This window comes from Ambystoma mexicanum, chromosome 1q (genome assembly GCF_040938575.1).
Source record: "Ambystoma mexicanum isolate Mex_15411 chromosome 1q, UKY_AmexF1_1, whole genome shotgun sequence".
NCBI classification, from domain to species: Eukaryota; Metazoa; Chordata; class Amphibia; order Caudata; family Ambystomatidae; genus Ambystoma; species Ambystoma mexicanum.
Genome location: NC_090922.1, coordinates 230,562,460 through 230,584,393, shown reverse-complemented (window position 1 = coordinate 230,584,393; position 21,934 = coordinate 230,562,460).

Genomic DNA, 21,934 nt, shown 5'->3' with positions numbered 1-21,934 from the left:
GCATCCTATACCCCTGAAAGCTCAGAATATGTTAGCAGCCCAAAGAAGGCCTTAAAATGCATTTTAGGCCTAAAAAAATGTTGAAAACTTTGGAAGCCCAAAAAAGGGGTTTATAGGCATCCTAGAGCCCCTAAAGTCCAGAAAATGTTGGTGGACCAAAAACTGTGTCAGAGATCTCTGAATGTCCCAAAAACATTTGCAGACTTTAAGATGCATTAACCCGCATCCTAGACCACTGAAATTCCCAGAAATATTTTTGGCACGAAAAATGCATCCTACACCCCTGAAAGTTCAGAAAATGTTGGCAGCTCAAAAAAATGCCTTAAAATGCACCTTAGGCCTTCAAAAATGTTGAAAACTTTGGAAGCCCAAAAAAGGGGTTTATAGGCATCCTAGAGCCCCTAAAGTCCAGAAAATGTTGGTGGACCAAAAACTGTGTCAGAGATCTCTGAATGTCCCAAAAACATTTGCAGACTTTAAGATGCATTAACCCGCATCCTAGACCACTGAAATTCTCAGAAATATTTTTGGCACGAAAAATGCATCCTATACCCCTGAAAGCTCAGAATATGTTAGCAGCCCAAAGAAGGCCTTAAAATGCATTTTAGGCCTAAAAAAATGTTGAAAACTTTGGAAGCCCAAAAAAGGGGTTTATAGGCATCCTAGAGCCCCTAAAGTCCAGAAAATGTTGGTGGACCAAAAACTGTGTCAGAGATCTCTGAATGTCCCAAAAACATTTGCAGACTTAAAGATGCATTAACCCGCATCCTAGACCACTGAAATTCCCAGAAATATTTTTGGCACGAAAAATGCATCCTACACCCCTGAAAGTTCAGAAAATGTTGGCAGCCCAATAAAGGCATTAAAATGCATTTTAGACCTACAAAAATGTTGAAAACTTTGGAGGCCCAAAAAAGGGGTTTACAGGCATCCTAGACCCCCTAAAGTCCAGAGAATGTTGGTGGACCAAATATGGTGTCAGAGAGCTCTGAATGTCCCAAAAACATTTGCAGCCTGAAAGGGGCATTAACCCGCATCCTAGACCACTGAAATTCCCAAAAATATTTTTGCCACGGAAAATGCATCCTACACCCCTAAAAGTTCAGAAAATTTTGGCAGCTCAAAACAAATGCCTTAAAATGCATCTTAGGCCTTCAAAAATGTTGAAAACTTTGGAGACCCAAAAAAGGGGTTTACAGGCATCCTAGACCCCCTAAAGTCCAGAAAATATTGGTGGACCAAAAACTGTGTCAGAGAGCTTTGAATGTCCCAAAAACATTTTCAGCCTGAAAGGGGCATTAACCCGCATCCTAGACCACTGAAATTCCCAAAAATATTTTTGGCACGAAAAATGCATCCTACACCCCTGAAAGTTCAGAATATGTTAGCAGCCCAAAAAAGGCCTTAAAATGCATTATAGGCCTGCAAAAATGTAAAAACAAATCTTTGGAGGCCCAAAAAAGGGGTTTATAGGCATCCTAGACCCCCTAAAGTCCAGAAAATATTGGTGGACTAAAACCTGTGTCAGAGAGCTTTGAATGCCCCAAAACATTTGCAGCCTGAAAGGGGCATTAACCCGCATCCTAGACCACTGAAATTCCCAAAAATATTTCTGCCACGAAAAATGCATCCTATACCCCTGAAAGCTCAGAATATGTAAGCAGCCCAAAGAAGGCATTAAAATGCATTTTAGACCTCCAAAAATGTTGAAAACTTTGGAAGCCCAAAAAAGAGGTTTACAGGCATCCTAGACCCCCTAAAGTCCAGAAAATGTTGGTGGACCAAAAACTGTGTCAGAGAGCTCTGAATGTCCCAAAAACATTTTCAGACTTAAATATGCATTAATCCGCATCCTAGACCACTGAAATTCCCAGAAATATTTTTGGCACGAAAAATGCATCCTATACCCCTGAAAGTTCAGAATATGTTAGCAGCCCAAAAAAGGCATTACAATGCATTTTAGACCTGCAAAAAATGTTGAAAACTTTGGAGGCCCAAAAAAGGGGTTTACAGGCATCCTAGACCTCCTAAAGTCCAGAGAATGTTGGTGGACCAAATATGGTGTCAGATAGCTCTGAATGTCCCAAAAACATTTGCAGCCTGAAATGGGCATTAACCCGCATCCTAGACCACTGAAATTCCCAAAGATATTTTTGGCACGGAAAATGCATCCTACACCCCTGAAAGTTCAGAAAATGTTGGCAGCCCAAAACAAATGCCTTAAAATGCATCTTAGGCCTTCAAAAATGTTGAAAACTTTGGAGACCCAAAAAAGGGGTTTACAGGCATCCTAGACCCCCTAAAGTCCACTAAAGTCCAGAAAATATTGGTGGACCAAAAACTGTGTCAGAGAGCTTTGAATGTCCCAAAAACATTTGCAGCCTGAAAGGGGCATTAACCCGCACCCTAGACCACTGAAATTCCCAAAATTATATTTGGCACGAAAAATGCATCCTACACCCGTGAAAGTTCAGAATATGTTAGCAGCCCAAAAAAGGCCTTAAAATGCATTTTAGGCCTACAAAAATGTTGAAAACTTTGGAGACCCAAAAAAGGGGTTTACAGGCATCCTAGACCCCCTAAAGTCCAGAAAATATTGGTGGACCAAAAACGGTGTCAGAGAGCTCTGAATGTCCCAAAAACATTTGCAGCCTGAAAGGGGCATTAACCCGCATCCTAGACCACTGAAATTCCCAAAAATATATTTGGCACGAAAAATGCATCCTACACCCCTGAAAGTTCAGAATATGTTAGCAGCCCAAAAAAGGCCTTAAAATGCATTATAGGCCTCAAAAATGTAAACAAATCTTTGGAGGCCCAAAAAAAGGGTTTATAGGCATCCTAGACCCCCTAAAGTCCAGAAAATATTGGTGGACCAAAAACTGTGTCAGAGAGCTTTGAATGCCCCAAAACATTTGCAGCCTGAAAGGGGCATTAACCCGCATCCTAGACCACTGAAATTTCCCAAAATATTTTTGGCACGAAAAATGCAATCTACACCCCTGAAAGTTCAGAAAATGTTGGCAGCTCAAAAAAATGCCTTAAAATGCATCTAGGCCTTCAAAAATGTTGAAAACCTTGGAGGTCCAAAAAAGGGGTTTACAGGCACCCTAGACCCCCTAAAGTCCAGAAAATGTTGGTGGACCAAAAACGGTGTCAGAGAGCTCTGAATGTCCCAAAAACATTTGCAGCCTGAAAGGGGCATTAACCCGCATCCTAGACCACTGAAATTCCCAAAAATATTTCTGCCACGAAAAATGCATCCTATACCCCTGAAAGCTCAGAATATGTTAGCAGCCCAAAGAAGGCCTTAAAATGCATTTTAGGCCTACAAAAATGTTGAAAACTTTGGAAGCCCAAAAAAGGGGTTTATAGGCATCCTAGAGCCCCTAAAGTCCAGAAAATGTTGGTGGACCAAAAACTGTGTCAGAGAGCTCTGAATGTCCCAAAAACATTTGCAGACTTAAAAATGCATTAACCCGCATCCTAGACCACTGCAATTCCCAGAAATATTTGTGGCACGACAAATGCATCCTACACCCCTGAAAGTTCAGAAAATGTTGGCAGCTCAAAAAAGACATTAAAATGCATTTTAGACCTGCAAAAATGTTGAAAACTTTGGAGGCCCAAAAAAGGGGTTTACAGGCATCCTAGACCCCCTAAAGTCCAGAGAATGTTGGTGGACCAGATATGGTGTCAGAGAGCTCTGAATGTCCCAAAAACATTTGCAGCCTGAAAGGGGCATTAACCCGCATCCTAGACCACTGAAATTCCCAAAACTATTTTTGTCACGGAAAATGCATCCTACACCCCTGAAAGTTCAGAAAATTTTGGCAGCTCAAAACAAATGCCTTAAAATGCATTTTAGGCCTTCAAAAATGTTGAAAACTTTGGAGACCAAAAAAAGGGGTTTACAGGCATCCTAGACCCTCTAAAGTCCAGAAAATATTGGTGGACCAAAAACTGTGTCAGAGAGCTTTGAATGTCCCAAAAACATTTTCAGCCTGAAAGGGGCATTAACCCGCATCCTAGACCACTGAAATTCCCAAAAATATTTTTGACACGAAAAATGCATCCTACACCCCTGAAAGTTCAGAATATGTTAGCAGCCCAAAAAAGGCCTTAAAATGCATTATAGGCCTGCAAAAATGTTAAAAAAAAATCTTTGGAGGCCCAAAAAAGGGTTTTATAGGCATCCTAGACCCCCTAAAGTCCAGAAAATATTGGTGGACTAAAACCTGTGTCAGAGAGCTTTGAATGCCCCAAAACATTTGCAGCCTGAAAGGGGCATTAACCCGCATCCTAGACCACTGAAATTTCCCAAAATATTTTTGGCACGAAAAATGCATCCTACACCCCTGAAAGTTCAGAAAATGTTGGCAGCTCAAAAAAATGCCTTAAAATGCATCTTAGGCCTTCAAAAATGTTGAAAACTTTGGAGGCCCAAAAACAGGCTTTACAGGCACCCTAGACCCCCTAAAGTCCAGAAAATGTTGGTGGACCAAAAACGGTGGCAGAGAGCTCTGAATGTCCCAAAAACATTTGCAGCCTGAAAGGGGCATTAACCCGCATCCTAGACCACTGAAATTCCCAAAAATATTTCTGCCACGAAAAATGCATCCTATACCCCTGAAAGCTCAGAATATGTTAGCAGCCCAAAGAAGGCCTTAAAATGCATTTTAGGCCTAAAAAAATGTTGAAAACTTTGGACGCCCAAAAAAGGGGTTTATAGGCACCCTAGAGCCCCTAAAGTCCAGAAAATGTTGGTGGACCAAAAACTGTGTCAGAGATCTCTGAATGTCCCAAAAACATTTGCAGACTTAAAGATGCATTAACCCGCATCCTAGACCACTGAAATTCCCAGAAATATTTTTGGCACGAAAAATGCATCCTACACCCCTGAAAGTTCAGAAAATGTTGGCAGCCCAAAAAAGGCATTAAAATGCATTTTAGACCTCCAAAAATGTTGAACACTTTGGAGGCCCAGAAAAGAGGTTTACAGGCATCCTAGACCCCCTAAAGTCCAGAGAATGTTGGTGGACCAAATATGGTGTCAGAGAGCTCTGAATGTCCCAAAAACATTTGCAGCCTGAAAGGGGCATTAACCCGCATCCTAGACCACTGAAATTCCCAAAAATATTTTTGGCACGGAAAATGCATCCTACACCCCTGAAAGTTCAGAAAACGTTGGCAGCTCAAAACAAATGCCTTAAAATGCATCTTAGGCCTTCAAAAATGTTGAAAACTTTGGAGGCCCAAAAAAGGGGTTTACAGGCATCCTAGACCCCCTAAAGTCCAGAAAATATTGGTGGACCAAAAACTGTGTCAGAGAGCTTTGAATGTCCCAAAAACATTTGCAGCCTGAAAGGGGCATTAACCCGCATCCTAGACCACTGAAATTCCCAGAAATATTTTTGGCACGAAAAATGCATCCTACACCCCTGAAATTTCCGAATATGTTAGCAGCCCAAAAAAGGCATTAAAATGCATTTTAGACCTGCAAAAAATGTTGAAAACTTTGGAGGCCCAAAAAAAGGGTTTACAGGCATCCTAGATCCCCTAAAGTCCACAAAATGTTGGTGGACCAAAAACTGTGTCAGAGAGCTCTGAATGTCCCAAAAACATTTGCAGACTTAAAGGGGAATTAACCCGCATCCAAGACCACTGAAATTCCCAGAAATATTTTTGGCACGAAAAATGCATCCTACACCCCTGAAGGTTCAGAATATGTTAGCAGCCCAATAAAGGCATTAAAATGCATTTTAGACCTACAAAAATGTTGAAAACTTTGGAGGCCCAAAAAAGGGGTTTACAGGCATCCTAGACCCCCTAAAGTCCAGAGAATGTTGGTGGACCAAATATGGTGTCAGAGAGCTCTGAATGTCCCAAAAACATTTGCAGCCTGAAAGGGGCATTAACCCGCATCCTAGACCACTGAAATTCCCAAAAATATTTTTGCCACGGAAAATGCATCCTACACCCCTAAAAGTTCAGAAAATTTTGGCAGCTCAAAACAAATGCCTTAAAATGCATCTTAGGCCTTCAAAAATGTTGAAAACTTTGGAGACCCAAAAAAGGGGTTTACAGGCATCCTAGACCCCCTAAAGTCCAGAAAATATTGGTGGACCAAAAACTGTGTCAGAGAGCTTTGAATGTCCCAAAAACATTTTCAGCCTGAAAGGGGCATTAACCCGCATCCTAGACCACTGAAATTCCCAAAAATATTTTTGGCACGAAAAATGCATCCTACACCCCTGAAAGTTCAGAATATGTTAGCAGCCCAAAAAAGGCCTTAAAATGCATTATAGGCCTGCACAAATGTAAAAACAAATCTTTGGAGGCCCAAAAAAGGGGTTTATAGGCATCCTAGACCCCCTAAAGTCCAGAAAATATTGGTGGACTAAAACCTGTGTCAGAGAGCTTTGAATGCCCCAAAACATTTGCAGCCTGAAAGGGGCATTAACCCGCATCCTAGACCACTGAAATTTCCCAAAATATTTTTGGCACGAAAAATGCATCCTACACCCCTGAAAGTTCAGAAAATGTTGGCAGCTCAAAAAAATGCCTTAAAATGCATCTTAGGCCTTCAAAAATGTTGAAAACTTTGGAGGCCCAAAAACAGGCTTTACAGGTACCCTAGACCCCTAAAGTCCAGAAAATGTTGGTGGACCAAAAACGGTGGCAGAGAGCTCTGAATGTCCCAAAAACATTTGCAGCCTGAAAGGGGCATTAACCCGCATCCTAGACCACTGAAATTCCCAAAAATATTTCTGCCACGAAAAATGCATCCTATACCCCTGAAAGCTCAGAATATGTTAGCAGCCCAAAGAAGGCCTTAAAATGCATTTTAGGCCTAAAAAAATGTTGAAAACTTTGGAAGCCCAAAAAAGAGGTTTATAGGCATCCTAGAGCCCCTAAAGTCCAGAAAATGTTGGTGGACCAAAAACTGTGTCAGAGATCTCTGAATGTCCCAAAAACATTTGCAGCCTGAAAGGGGCATTAACCCGCATCCTAGACCACTGAAATTCCCAAAAATATTTTTGTCACGGAAAATGCATCCTACACCCCTGAAAGTTCAGAAAATGTTGGCAGCTCAAAACAAATGCCTTAAAATGCATCTTAGGCCTTCAAAAATGTTGAAAACTTTGGAGACCCAAAAAAGGGGTTTACAGGCATCCTAGACCCCCTAAAGTCCAGAAAATATTGGTGGACCAAAAACTGTGCCAGAGAGCTTTGAATGTCCCAAAAACATTTGCAGCCTGAAAGGGGCATTAACCCGCATCCTAGACCACTGAAATTCCCAGAAATATTTTTGGCACGAAAAATGCATCCTACACCCCTGAAATTTCCGAATATGTTAGCAGCCCAAAAAAGGCATTAAAATGCATTTTAGACCTGCAAAAAATGTTGAAATCTTTGGAGGCCCAAAAAAAGGGTTTACAGGCATCCTAGATCCCCTAAAGTCCAGAAAATGTTGGTGGACCAAAAACTGTGTCAGAGAGCTCTGAATGTCCCAAAAACATTTGCAGACTTAAAGGGGAATTAACCCGCATCCAAGACCACTGAAATTCCCAGAAATATTTTTGGCACGAAAAATGCATCCTACACCCCTGAAGGTTCAGAATATGTTAGCAGGCCAATAAAGGCATTAAAATGCATTTTAGACCTACAAAAATGTTGAAAACTTTGGAGGCCCAAAAAAGGGGTTTACAGGCATCCTAGACCCCCTAAAGTCCAGAGAATGTTGGTGGACCAAATATGGTGTCAGAGAGCTCTGAATGTCCCAAAAACATTTTCAGCCTGAAAGGGGCATTAACCCGCATCCTAGACCACTGAAATTCCCAAAAATATTTCTGCCACGAAAAATGCATCCTATACCCCTGAAAGCTCAGAATATGTTAGCAGCCCAAAGAAGGCCTTAAAATGCATTTTAGGCCTAAAAAAATGTTGAAAACTTTGGACGCCCAAAAAAGGGGTTTATAGGCACCCTAGAGCCCCTAAAGTCCAGAAAATGTTGGTGGACCAAAAACTGTGTCAGAGAGCTCTGAATGTCCCAAAAACATTTGCAGACTTAAAGATGCATTAACCCGAATCCTAGACCACTGAAATTCCCAGAAATATTTTTGGCACGAAAAATGCATCCTACACCCCTGAAAGTTCAGAAAATGTTGGCAGCTCAAAAAAGGCATTAAAATGCATTTTAGACCTGCAAAAATGTTGAAAACTTTGGAGGCCCAAAAAAGGGGTTTACAGGCATCCTAGACCCCCTAAAGTCCAGAGAATGTTGGTGGACCAAATATAGTGTCAGAGAGCTCTGAATGTCCCAAAAACATTTGCAGCCTGAAAGGGGCATTAACCCGCATCCTAGACCACTGAAATTCCCAAAACTATTTTTGTCACGGAAAATGCATCCTACACCCCTGAAAGTTCAGAAAATTTTGGCAGCTCAAAACAAATGCCTTAAAATGCATTTTAGGCCTTCAAAAATGTTGAAAACTTTGGAGACCCAAAAAAGGGGTTTACAGGCATCCTAGACCCTCTAAAGTCCAGAAAATATTGGTGGACCAAAAACTGTGTCAGAGAGTTTTGAATGTCCCAAAAACATTTTCAGCCTGAAAGGGGCATTAACGCGCATCCTAGACCACTGAAATTCCCAAAACTATTTTTGGCACGAAAAATGCATCCTACACCCCTGAAAGTTCAGAATATGTTAGCAGCCCAAAAAAGGCCTTAAAATGCATTATAGGCCTGCAAAAACGTAAAAAAAAAATCTTTGGAGGCCCAAAAAAGGGGTTTATAGGCATCCTAGACCCCCTAAAGTCCAGAAAATATTGGTGGACTAAAACCTGTGTCAGAGAGCTTTGAATGCCCCAAAACATTTGCAGCCTGAAAGGGGCATTAACCCGCATCCTAGACCACTGAAATTTCCCAAAATATTTTTGGCACGAAAAATGCATCCTACACCCCTGAAAGTTCAGAAAATGTTGGCAGCTCAAAAAAATGCCTTAAAATGCATCTTAGGCCTTCAAAAATGTTGAAAACTTTGGAGGCCCAAAAACAGGCTTTACAGGCACCCTAGACCCCCTAAAGTCCAGAAAATGTTGGTGGACCAAAAACGGTGGCAGAGAGCTCTGAATGTCCCAAAAACATTTGCAGCCTGAAAGGGGCATTAACCCGCATCCTAGACCACTGAAATTCCCAAAAATATTTCTGCCACGAAAAATGCATCCTATACCCCTGAAAGCTCAGAATATGTTAGCAGCCCAAAGAAGGCCTTAAAATCCATTTTAGGCCTAAAAAAAATGGTGAAAACTTTGGACGCCCAGAAAAGAGGTTTACAGGCATCCTAGACCCCCTAAAGTCCAGAGAATGTTGGTGGACCAAATATGGTGTCAGAGAGCTCCGAATGTCCCAAAAACATTTGCAGCCTGAAAGGGGCATTAACCCGCATCCTAGACCACTGAAATTCCCAAAAATATTTTTGGCACGGAAAATGCATCCTACACCCCTGAAAGTTCAGAAAATGTTGGCAGCTCAAAACAAATGCCTTAAAATGCATCTTAGGCCTTCAAAAATGTTGAAAACTTTGGAGACCCAAAAAAGGGGTTTACAGGCATCCTAGATCCCCTAAAGTCCAGAAAATGTTGGTGGACCAAAAACTGTGTCAGAGAGCTCTGAATGTCCCAAAAACATTTGCAGACTTAAAGGGGAATTAACCCGCATCCAAGACCACTGAAATTCCCAGAAATATTTTTGGCACGAAAAATGCATCCTACACCCCTGAAGGTTCAGAATATGTTAGCAGCCCAATAAAGGCATTAAAATGCATTTTAGACCTACAAAAATGTTGAAAACTTTGGAGGCCCAAAAAAGGGGTTTACAGGCATCCTAGACCCCCTAAAGTCCAGAGACTGTTGGTGGACCAAATATGGTGTCAGAGAGCTCTGAATGTCCCAAAAACATTTGCAGCCTGAAAAGGGCATTAACCCGCATCCTAGACCACTGAAATTCCCAAAAATATTTTTGCCACGGAAAACGCATCCTACACCCCTGAAAGTTCAGAAAATTTTGGCAGCTCAAAACAAATGCCTTAAAATGCATCTTAGGCCTTCAAAAATGTTGAAAACTTTGGAGACCCAAAAAAGGGGTTTACAGGCATCCTAGACCCCCTAAAGTCCAGAAAATATTGGTGGACCAAAAACTGTGTCAGAGAGCTTTGAATGTCCCAAAAACATTTTCAGCCTGAAAGGGGCATTAACCCGCATCCTAGACCACTGAAATTCCCAAAAATATTTTTGGCACGAAAAATGCATCCTACACCCCTGAAAGTTCAGAATATGTTAGCAGCCCAAAAAAGGCCTTAAAATGCATTATAGGCCTGCAAAAATGTAAAAACAAATCTTTGGAGGCCCAAAAAAGGGGTTTATAGGCATCCTAGACCCCCTAAAGTCCAGAAAATATTGGTGGACTAAAACCTGTGTCAGAGAGCTTTGAATGCCCCAAAACATTTGCAGCCTGAAAGGGGCATTAACCCGCATCCTAGACCCCTGAAATTTCCCAAAATATTTTTGGCACGAAAAATGCATCCTACACCCCTGAAAGTTCAGATAATGTTGGCAGCTCAAAAAAATGCCTTAAAATGCATCTTAGGCCTTCAAAAATGTTGAAAACTTTGGAGGCCCAAAAACAGGCTTTACAGGCACCCTAGACCCCCTAAAAAAACGGTGGCAGAGAGCTCTGAATGTCCCAAAAACATTTGCAGCCTGAAAGGGGCATTAACCCGCATCCTAGACCACTGAAATTCTCAAAAATATTTCTGCCACGAAAAATGCATCCTATACCCCTGAAAGCTCAGAATATGTTAGCAGCCCAAAGAAGGCCTTAAAATGCATTTTAGGCCTAAAAAAATGTTGAAAACTTTGGATGCCCAAAAAAGGGGTTTATAGGCATCCTAGAGCCCCTAAAGTCCAGAAAATGTTGGTGGACCAAAAACTGTGTCAGAGATCTCTGAATGTCCCAAAAACATTTGCAGACTTAAAGATGCATTAACCCGCATCCTAGACCACTGAAATTCCCAGAAATATTTTTGGCACGAAAAATGCATCCTACACACCTGAAAGTTCAGAAAATGTTGGCAGCCCAAAAAAGGCATTAAAATGCATTTTAGACCTCCAAAAATGTTGAACACTTTGGAGGCCCAGAAAAGAGGTTTACAGGCATCCTAGACCCCCTAATGTCCAGAGAATGTTGGTGGACCAAATATGGTGTCAGAGAGCTCTGAATGTCCCAAAAACATTTGCAGCCTGAAAGGGGCATTAACCCGCATCCTAGACCACTGAAATTCCCAAAAATATTTTTGGCACGGAAAATGCATCCTACACCCCTGAAAGTTCAGAAAATGTTGGCAGCTCAAAACAAATGCCTTAAAATGCATCTTAGGCCTTCAAAAATGTTGAAAACTTTGGAGACCCAAAAAAGGGGTTTACAGGCATCCTAGACCCCCTAAAGTGCAGAAAATATTGGTGGACCAAAAACTGTGTCAGAGAGCTTTGAATGTCCCAAAAACATTTGCAGCCTGAAAGGGGCATTAACCCGCATCCTAGACCACTGAAATTCCCAGAAATATTTTTGGCACGAAAAATGCATCCTACACCCCTGAAATTTCTGAATATGTTAGCAGCCCAATAAAGGCATTAAAATGCATTTTAGACCTACAAAAATGTTGAAAACTTTGGAGGCCCAAAAAAGGGGTTTACAGGCATCCTAGACCCCCTAAAGTCCAGAGAATGTTGGTGGACCAAATATGGTGTCAGAGAGCTCTGAATGTCCCAAAACATTTGCAGCCTGAAAGGGGTATTAACCCGCATCCTAGACCACTGAAATTCCCAAAAATATTTTTGGCACGGATAATGCATCCTACACCCCTGAAAGTTCTGAAACTGTTGGCAGCACAAAAAAGGCCTTAAAATGCATCTTATGCCTTCAAAAATGATGAAAACTTTGGAGGCCCAAAAATGGAGTTTAAAGGCCTCCTAGACCCCTAAAGTCCAGAAAATGTTGGTGGACCAAAAATGGTGTCAGAGAGCTCTGAATGTCCCAAAAACATTTGCAGCCTGAAAGGGGCATTAACCCGCATCCTAGACCACTGAAATTTCCCAAAATATTTTTGGCACGAAAAATGCATCCTACGCCCCTGAAAGTTCAGAATATGTTAGCAGCCCAAAGAAGGCCTTAAAATGCATTTTAGGCCTACAAAAATGTTGAAAACTTTGTAAGCCCAAAAAAGGGGTTTATAGGCATCCTAGAGCCCCTAAAGTCCAGAAAATGTTGGTGGACCAAAAACTGTGTCAGAGAGCTCTGAATCTCCCAAAAACATTTGCAGACTTAAAGATGCATTAACCCGAATCCTAGACCCCTGAAATTCCCAGAAATATTTTTGGCACGAAAAATGCATCCTACACCCCTGAAAGTTCAGAAAATGTTGGCAGCTCAAAAAAGGCATTAAAATGCATTTTAGACCTGCAAAAATGTTGAAAACTTTGGAGGCCCAAAAAAGGGGTTTACAGGCATCCTAGACCCCCTAAAGTCCAGAGAATGTTGGTGGACCAAATATAGTGTCAGAGAGCTCTGAATGTCCCAAAAACATTTGCAGCCTGAAAGGGGCATTAACCCGCATCCTAGACCACTGAAATTCCCAAAACTATTTTTGGCACGAAAAATGCATCCTACACCCCTGAAAGTTCAGAATATGTTAGCAGCCCAAAAAAGGCCTTAAAATGCAGTATAGGCCTGCAAAAATGTAAAAGAAAATCTTTGGAGGCCCAAAAAAGGGGTTTATAGGCATCCTAGAGCCCCTAACGTCCAGAAAATGTTGGTGGACCAAAAACTGTGTCAGAGATCTCTGAATGTCCCAAAAACATTTGCAGACTTAAAGATGCATTAACCCGCATCCTAGACCACTGAAATTCCCAGAATTATTTTTGGCACGAAAAATACATCCTACACCCCTGAAAGTTCAGAAAATGTTGGCAGCCCAAAAAAGGCATTAAAATGCATTTTAGACCTCCAAAAATGTTGAACACTTTGGAGGCCCAGAAAAGGGGTTTACAGGCATCCTAGACCCCCTAAAGTCCAGAGAATGTTGGTGGACCAAATATGGTGTCAGAGAGCTCTGAATGTCCCAAAACATTTGCAGCCTGAAAGGGGTATTAACCCGCATCCTAGACCACTGAAATTCCCAAAAATATTTTTGGCACGGATAATGCATCCTACACCCCTGAAAGTTCTGAAACTGTTGGCAGCACAAAAAAGGCCTTAAAATGCATCTTATGCCTTCAAAAATGATGAAAACTTTGGAGGCCCAAAAATGGAGTTTAAAGGCCTCCTAGACCCCTAAAGTCCAGAAAATGTTGGTGGACCAAAAATGGTGTCAGAGAGCTCTGAATGTCCCAAAAACATTTGCAGCCTGAAAGGGGCATTAACCCGCATCCTAGACCACTGAAATTCCCAAAAATATTTCTGCCACGAAAAATGCATCCTATACCCCTGAAAGCTCAGAATATGTTAGCAGCCCAAAGAAGGCCTTAAAATGCATTTTAGGCCTACAAAAATGTTGAAAACTTTGGATGCCCAAAAAAGGGGTTTATAGGCATCCTAGAGCCCCTAAAGTCCAGAAAATGTTGGTGGACCAAAAACTGTGTCAGAGATCTCTGAATGTCCCAAAAACATTTGCAGACTTAAAGATGCATTAACCCGCATCCTAGACCACTGAAATTCCCAGAAATATTTTTGGCACGAAAAATGCATCCTACACCCCTGAAAGTTCAGAAAATGTTGGCAGCCCAAAAAAGGCATTAAAATGCATTTTAGACCTCCAAAAATGTTGAACACTTTGGAGGCCCAGAAAAGAGGTTTACAGGCATCCTAGACCCCCTAAAGTCCAGAGAATGTTGGTGGACCAAATATGGTGTCAGAGAGCTCTGAATGTCCCAAAAACATTTGCAGCCTGAAAGGGGCATTAACCCGCATCCTAGACCACTGAAATTCCCAAAAATATTTTTGGCACGGAAAATGCATCCTACACCCCTGAAAGTTCAGAAAATGTTGGCAGCTCAAAACAAATGCCTTAAAATGCATCTTAGGCCTTCAAAAATGTTGAAAACTTTGGAGACCCAAAAAAGGGGTTTACAGGCATCCTAGACCCCCTAAAGTGCAGAAAATATTGGTGGACCAAAAACTGTGTCAGAGAGCTTTGAATGTCCCAAAAACATTTGCAGCCTGAAAGGGGCATTAACCCGCATCCTAGACCACTGAAATTCCCAGAAATATTTTTGGCACGAAAAATGCATCCTACACCCCTGAAATTTCTGAATATGTTAGCAGCCCAATAAAGGCATTAAAATGCATTTTAGACCTACAAAAATGTTGAAAACTTTGGAGGCCCAAAAAAGGGGTTTACAGGCATCCTAGACCCCCTAAAGTCCAGAGAATGTTGGTGGACCAAATATGGTGTCAGAGAGCTCTGAATGTCCCAAAAACATTTGCAGACTTAAAGGGGAATTAACCCGCATCCTAGACCACTGAAATTCCCAGAAATATTTTTGGCACGAAAAATGCATCCTACACCCCTGAAGGTTCAGAATATGTTAGCAGCCCAATAAAGGCATTAAAATGCATTTTAGACCTACAAAAATGTTGAAAACTTTGGAGGCCCAAAAAAGGGGTTTACAGGCATCCTAGACCCCCTAAAGTCCAGAGAATGTTGGTGGACCAAATATGGTGTCAGAGAGCTCTGAATGTCCCAAAACATTTGCAGCCTGAAAGGGGTATTAACCCGCATCCTAGACCACTGAAATTCCCAAAAATATTTTTGGCACGGATAATGCATCCTACACCCCTGAAAGTTCTGAAACTGTTGGCAGCACAAAAAAGGCCTTAAAATGCATCTTATGCCTTCAAAAATGATGAAAACTTTGGAGGCCCAAAAATGGAGTTTAAAGGCCTCCTAGATCCCTAAAGTCCAGAAAATGTTGGTGGACCAAAAATGGTGTCAGAGAGCTCTGAATGTCCAAAAAACATTTGCAGCCTGAAAGGGGCATTAACCCGCATCCTAGACCACTGAAATTTCCCAAAATATTTTTGGCACGAAAAATGCATCCTACACCCCTGAATGTTCAGAATATGTTAGCAGCCCAAAGAAGGCCTTAAAATGCATTTTAGGCCTACAAAAATGTTGAAAACATTGTAAGCCCAAAAAAGGGGTTTATAGGCATCCTAGAGCCCCTAAAGTCCAGAAAATGTTGGTGGACCAAAAACTGTGTCAGAGAGCTCTGAATGTCCCAAAAACATTTGCAGACTTAAAGATGCATTAACCCGAATCCTAGACCCCTGAAATTCCCAGAAATATTTTTGGCACGAAAAATGCATCCTACACCCCTGAAAGTTCAGAAAATGTTGGCAGCTCAAAAAAGGCATTAAAATGCATTTTAGACCTGCAAAAATGTTGAAAACTTTGGAGGCCCAAAAAAGGGGTTTACAGGCATCCTAGACCCCCTAAAGTCCAGAGAATGTTGGTGGACCAAATATAGTGTCAGAGAGCTCTGAATGTCCCAAAAACATTTGCAGACTTAAAGATGCATTAACCCGAATCCTAGACCCCTGAAATTCCCAGAAATATTTTTGGCACGAAAAATGCATCCTACACCCCTGAAAGTTCAGAAAATGTTGGCAGCTCAAAAAAGGCATTAAAATGCATTTTAGACCTGCAAAAATGTTGAAAACTTTGGAGGCCCAAAAAAGGGGTTTACAGGCATCCTAGACCCCCTAAAGTCCAGAGAATGTTGGTGGACCAAATATAGTGTCAGAGAGCTCTGAATGTCCCAAAAACATTTGCAGACTTTAAGATGCATTAACCCGCATCCTAGACCACTGAAATTCCCAGAAATATTTTTGGCACGAAAAATGCATCCTACACCCCTGAAAGTTCAGAAAATGTTGGCAGCCCAAAAAAGGCATTAAAACGCATTTTAGACCTCCAAAAATGTTGAACACTTTGGAGGCCCAGAAAAGAGGTTTACAGGCATCCTAGACCCCCTAAAGTCCAGAAAATATTGGTGGACTAAAACCTGTGTCAGAGAGCTTTGAATGCCCCAAAACATTTGCAGCCTGAAAGGGGCATTAACCCGCATCCTAGACCACTGAAATTTCCCAAAATATTTTTGGCACGAAAAATGCATCCTACACCCCTGAAAGTTCAGAAAATGTTGGCAGCTCAAAAAAATGCCTTAAAATGCACCTTAGGCCTTCAAAAATGTTGAAAACTTTGGAGGCCCAAAAACAGGCTTTACAGGCACCCTAGACCCCCTAAAGTCCAGAAAATGTTGGTGGACCAAAAACGGTGGCAGAGAGCTCTGAATGTCCCAAAAACATTTGCAGCCTGAAAGGGGCATTAACCCACATCCTAGACCACTGAAATTTCCCGAAATATTTTTGGCGCGAAAAATGCATCCTACACCCCTGAAAGTTCAGAAAATGTTGGCAGCTCAAAAAAATGCCTTAAAATGCATCTAGGCCTTCAAAAATGTTGAAAACGTTGGAGGTCCAAAAAAGGGGTTTACAGGCACCCTAGACCCCCTAAAGTCCAGAAAATGTTGGTGGACCAAAAACTGTGTCAGAGAGCTCTGAATGTTCCAAAAACATTTGCAGACTTAAAGATGCATTAACCCGAATCCTAGACCACTGAAATTCCCAGAAATATTTTTGGCACGAAAAATGCATCCTACACCCCTGAAAGTTCAGAAAATGTTGGCAGCTCAAAAAAGGCATTAAAATGCATTTTAGACCTGCAAAAATGTTGAAACCTTTGGAGGCCCAAAAAAGGGGTTTACAGGCATCCTAGACCCCCTAAAGTCCAGAGAATGTTGGTGGACCAAATATAGTGTCAGAGAGCTCTGAATGTCCCAAAAACATTTGCAGCCTGAAAGGGGCATTAACCCGCATCCTAGACCACTGAAATTCCCAAAACTATTTTTGTCACGGAAAATGCATCCTACACCCCTGAAAGTTCAGAAAATTTTGGCAGCTCAAAACAAATGCCTTAAAATGCATTTTAGGCCTTCAAAAATGTGGAAAACTTTGGAGACCCAAAAAAGGGGTTTACAGGCATCCTAGACCCTCTAAAGTCCAGAAAATATTGGTGGACCAAAAACTGTGTCAGAGAGCTTTGAATGTCCCAAAAACATTTTCAGCCTGAAAGGGGCATTAACCCGCATCCTAGACCACTGAAATTCCCAAAAATATTTTTGGCACGAAAAATGCATCCTACACCCCTGAAAGTTCAGAATATGTTAGCAGCCCAAAAAAGGCCTTAAAATGCATTATAGGCCTGCAAAAATGTAAAAAAAAAATCTTTGGAGGCCCAAAAAAGGGTTTTATAGGCATCTTAGACCCCCTAAAGTCCAGAAAATATTGGTGGACTAAAACCTGTGTCAGAGAGCTTTGAATGCCCCAAAACATTTGCAGCCTGAAAGGGGCATTAACCCGCATCCTAGACCACTGAAATTTCCCAAAATATTTTTGGCACGAAAAATGCATCCTACACCCCTGAAAGTTCAGAAAATGTTGGCAGCTCAAAAAAATGCCTTAAAATGCATCTTAGGCCTTCAAAAATGTTGAAAACTTTGGAGGCCCAAAAACAGGCTTTACAGGCACCCTAGACCCCCTAAAGTCCAGAAAATGTTGGTGGACCAAAAACGGTGGCAGAGAGCTCTGAATGTCCCAAAAACATTTGCAGCCTGAAAGGGGCATTAACCCGCATCCTAGACCACTGAAATTCCCAAAAATATTTCTGCCACGAAAAATGCATCCTATACCCCTGAAAGCTCAGAATATGTTAGCAGCCCAAAGAAGGCCTTAAAATGCATTTTAGGCCTAAAAAAAATGTTGAAAACTTTGGACGCCCAAAAAAGGGGTTTATAGGCACCCTAGAGCCCCTAAAGTCCAGAAAATGTTGGTGGACCAAAAACTGTGTCAGAGATCTCTGAATGTCCCAAAAACATTTGCAGACTTAAAGATGCATTAACCCGCATCCTAGACCACTGAAATTCCCAGAAATATTTTTGGCACGAAAAATGCATCCTACACCCCTGAAAGTTCAGAAAATGTTGGCAGCCCAAAAAAGGCATTAAAATGCATTTTAGACCTCCAAAAATGTTGAACACTTTGGAGGCCCAGAAGAGAGGTTTACAGGCATCCTAGACCCCCTAAAGTCCAGAAAATATTGGTGGACCAAAAACTGTGTCAGAGAGCTTTGAATGTCCCAAAAACATTTGCAGCCTGAAAGGGGCATTAACCCGCATCCTAGACCACTGAAATTCCCAGAAATATTTTTGGCACGAAAAATGCATCCTACACCCCTGAAATTTCCGAATATGTTAGCAGCCCAAAAAAGGCATTAAAATGCATTTTAGACCTGCAAAAAATGTTGAAAACTTTGGAGGCCCAAAAAAAGAGTTTACAGGCATCCTAGATCCCCTAAAGTCCAGAAAATGTTGGTGGACCAAAAACTGTGTCAGAGAGCTCTGAATGTCCCAAACACATTTGCAGACTTAAAGGGGAATTAACCCGCATCCAAGACCACAGAAATTCCCAGAAATATTTTTGGCACGAAAAATGCATCCTACACCCCTGAAGGTTCAGAATATGTTAGCAGCCCAATAAAGGCATTACAATGCATTTTAGAGCTACAAAAATGTTGAAAACTTTGGAGGCCCAAAAAAGGGGTTTACAGGCATCCTAGACCCCCTAAAGTCCAGAGAATGTTGGTGGACCAAATATGGTGTCAGAGAGCTCTGAATGTCCCAAAAACATTTGCAGCCTGAAAGGGGCATTAACCCGCATCCTAGACCACTGAAATTCCCAAAAATATTTTTGCCACGGAAAATGCATCCTACACCCCTGAAAGTTCAGAAAATTTTGGCAGCTCAAAACAATTGCCTTAAAATGCATCTTAGGCCTTCAAAAATGTTGAAAACTTTGGAGACCCAAAAAAGGGGTTTACAGGCATCCTAGACCCTCTAAAGTCCAGAAAATATTGGTGGACCAAAAACTGTGCCAGAGAGTTTTGAATGTCCCAAAAACATTTTCAGCCTGAAAGGGGCATTAACCCGCATCCTAGACCACTGAAATTCCCAAAAATATTTTTGGCACGAAAAATGCATCCTACACCCCTGAAAGTTCAGAATATGTTAGCAGCCCAAAAAAGGCCTTAAAATGCATTATAGGCCTGCAAAAATGTAAAAAAAAAATCTTTGGAGGCCCAAAAAAGGGGTTTATAGGCATCCTAGACCCCCTAAAGTCCAGAAAATATTGGTGGACTAAAACCTGTGTCAGAGAGCTTTGAATGCCCCAAAACATTTGCAGCCTGAAAGGGGCATTAACCCGCATCCTAGACCACTGAAATTTCCCAAAATATTTTTGGCACGGAAAATGCATCCTACACCCCTGAAAGTTCAGAAAATGTTGGCAGTTCAAAAAAATGCCTTAAAATGCATGTTAGGCCTTCAAAAATGTTGAAAACTTTGGATGCCCAAAAAAGGGGTTTATAGGCATCCTAGAGCCCCTAAAGTCCAGAAAATGTTGGTGGACCAAAAACTGTGTCAGAGATCTCTGAATGTCCCAAAAACATTTGCAGACTTAAAGATGCATTAACCCGCATCCTAGACCACTGAAATTCCCAGAAATATTTTTGGCACGAAAAATGCATCCTACACCCCTGAAAGTTCAGAAAATGTTGGCAGCCCAAAAAAGGCATTAAAATGCATTTTAGACCTCCAAAAATGTTGAACACTTTGGAGGCCCAGAAAAGAGGTTTACAGGCATCCTAGACCCCTAAAGTCCAGAGAATGTTGGTGGACCAAATATGGTGTCAGAGAGCTCTGAATGTCCCAAAAACATTTGCAGCCTGAAAGGGGCATTAACCCGCATCCTAGACCACTGAAATTCCCAAAAATATTTTTGGCACGGAAAATGCATCCTACACCCCTGAAGGTTCAGAATATGTTAGCAGCCCAATAAAGGCATTAAAATGCATTTTAGACCTACAAAAATGTTGAAAACTTTGGAGGCCCAAAAAAGGGGTTTACAGGCATCCTAGACCCCCTAAAGTCCAGAGAATGTTGGTGGACCAAATATGGTGTCAGAGAGCTCTGAATGTCCCAAAACATTTGCAGCCTGAAAGGGGTATTAACCCGCATCCTAGACTACTGAAATTCCCAAAAATATTTTTGGCACGGATAATGCATCCTACACCCCTGAAAGTTCTGAAACTGTTGGCAGCACAAAAAAGGCCTTAAAATGCATCTTATGCCTTCAAAAATGATGAAAACTTTGGAGGCCCAAAAATGGAGTTTAAAGGCCTCCTAGACCCCTAAAGTCCAGAGAATGTTGGTGGACCAAATATGGTGTCAGAGAGCTCTGAATGTCCCAAAAACATTTGCAGACTTAAAGGGGAATTAACCTGCATCCTAGACCACTGAAATTCCCAGAAATATTTTTGGCACGAAAAATGCATCCTACACCCCTGAAGGTTCAGAATATGTTAGCAGCCCAATAAAGGCATTAAAATGCATTTTAGACCTACAAAAATGTTGAAAACTTTGGAGGCCCAAAAAAGGGGTTTACAGGCATCCTAGACCCCCTAAAGTCCAGAGAATGTTGGTGGACCAAATATGGTGTCAGAGAGCTCTGAATGTCCCAAAACATTTGCAGCCTGAAAGGGGTATTAACCCGCATCCTAGACTACTGAAATTCCCAAAAATATTTTTGGCACGGATAATGCATCCTACACCCCTGAAAGTTCTGAAACTGTTGGCAGCACAAAAAAGGCCTTAAAATGCATTTTAGGCCTACACAAATGTTGAAAACTTTGTAAGCCCAAAAAAGGGGTTTATAGGCATCCTAGAGCCCCTAAAGTCTAGAAAATGTTGGTGGACCAAAAACTGTGTCAGAGAGCTCTGAATGTCCCAAAAACATTTGCAGCCTGAAAGGGGCATTAACCCGCATCCTAGACCACTGAAATTCCCAAAAATATTTCTGCCACGAAAAATGCATCCTATACCCCTGAAAGCTCAGAATATGTTAGCAGCCCAAAGAAGGCCTTAAAATCCATTTTAGGCCTAAAAAAATGTTGAAAACTTTGGATGCCCAAAAAAGGGGTTTATAGGCATCCTAGACCCCCTAAAGTCCAGAAAATGTTGGTGGACCAAAAACTGTGTCAGAGATCTCTGAATGTCCCAAAAACATTTGCAGACTTAAAGATGCATTAACCCGCATCCTAGACCACTGAAATTCCCAGAAATATTTCTGCCACGAAAAATGCATCCTATACCCCTGAAAGCTCAGAATATGTTAGCAGCCCAAAGAAGGCCTTAAAATGCATTTTAGGCCTAAAAAAATGTTGAAAACTTTGGATGCCCAAAAAAGGGGTTTATAGGCATCCTAGAGCCCCTAAAGTCCAGAAAATGTTGGTGGACCAAAAACTGTGTCAGAGATCTCTGAATGTCCCAAAAACATTTGCAGACTTAAAGATGCATTAACCCGCATCCTAGACCACTGAAATTCCCAGAAATATTTTTGGCACGAAAAATGCATCCTACACCCCTGAAAGTTCAGAAAATGTTGGCAGCCCAAAAAAGGCATTAAAATGCATTTTAGACCTCCAAAAATGTTGAACACTTTGGAGGCCCAGAAAAGAGGTTTACAGGGATCCTAGACCCCCTAAAGTCCAGAGAATGTTGGTGGACCAAATATGGTGTCAGAGAGCTCTGAATGTCCCAAAAACATTTGCAGCCTGAAAGGGGCATTAACCCGCATCCTAGACCACTGAAATTCCCAAAAATATTTTTGGCACGGAAAATGCATCCTACACCCCTGAAAG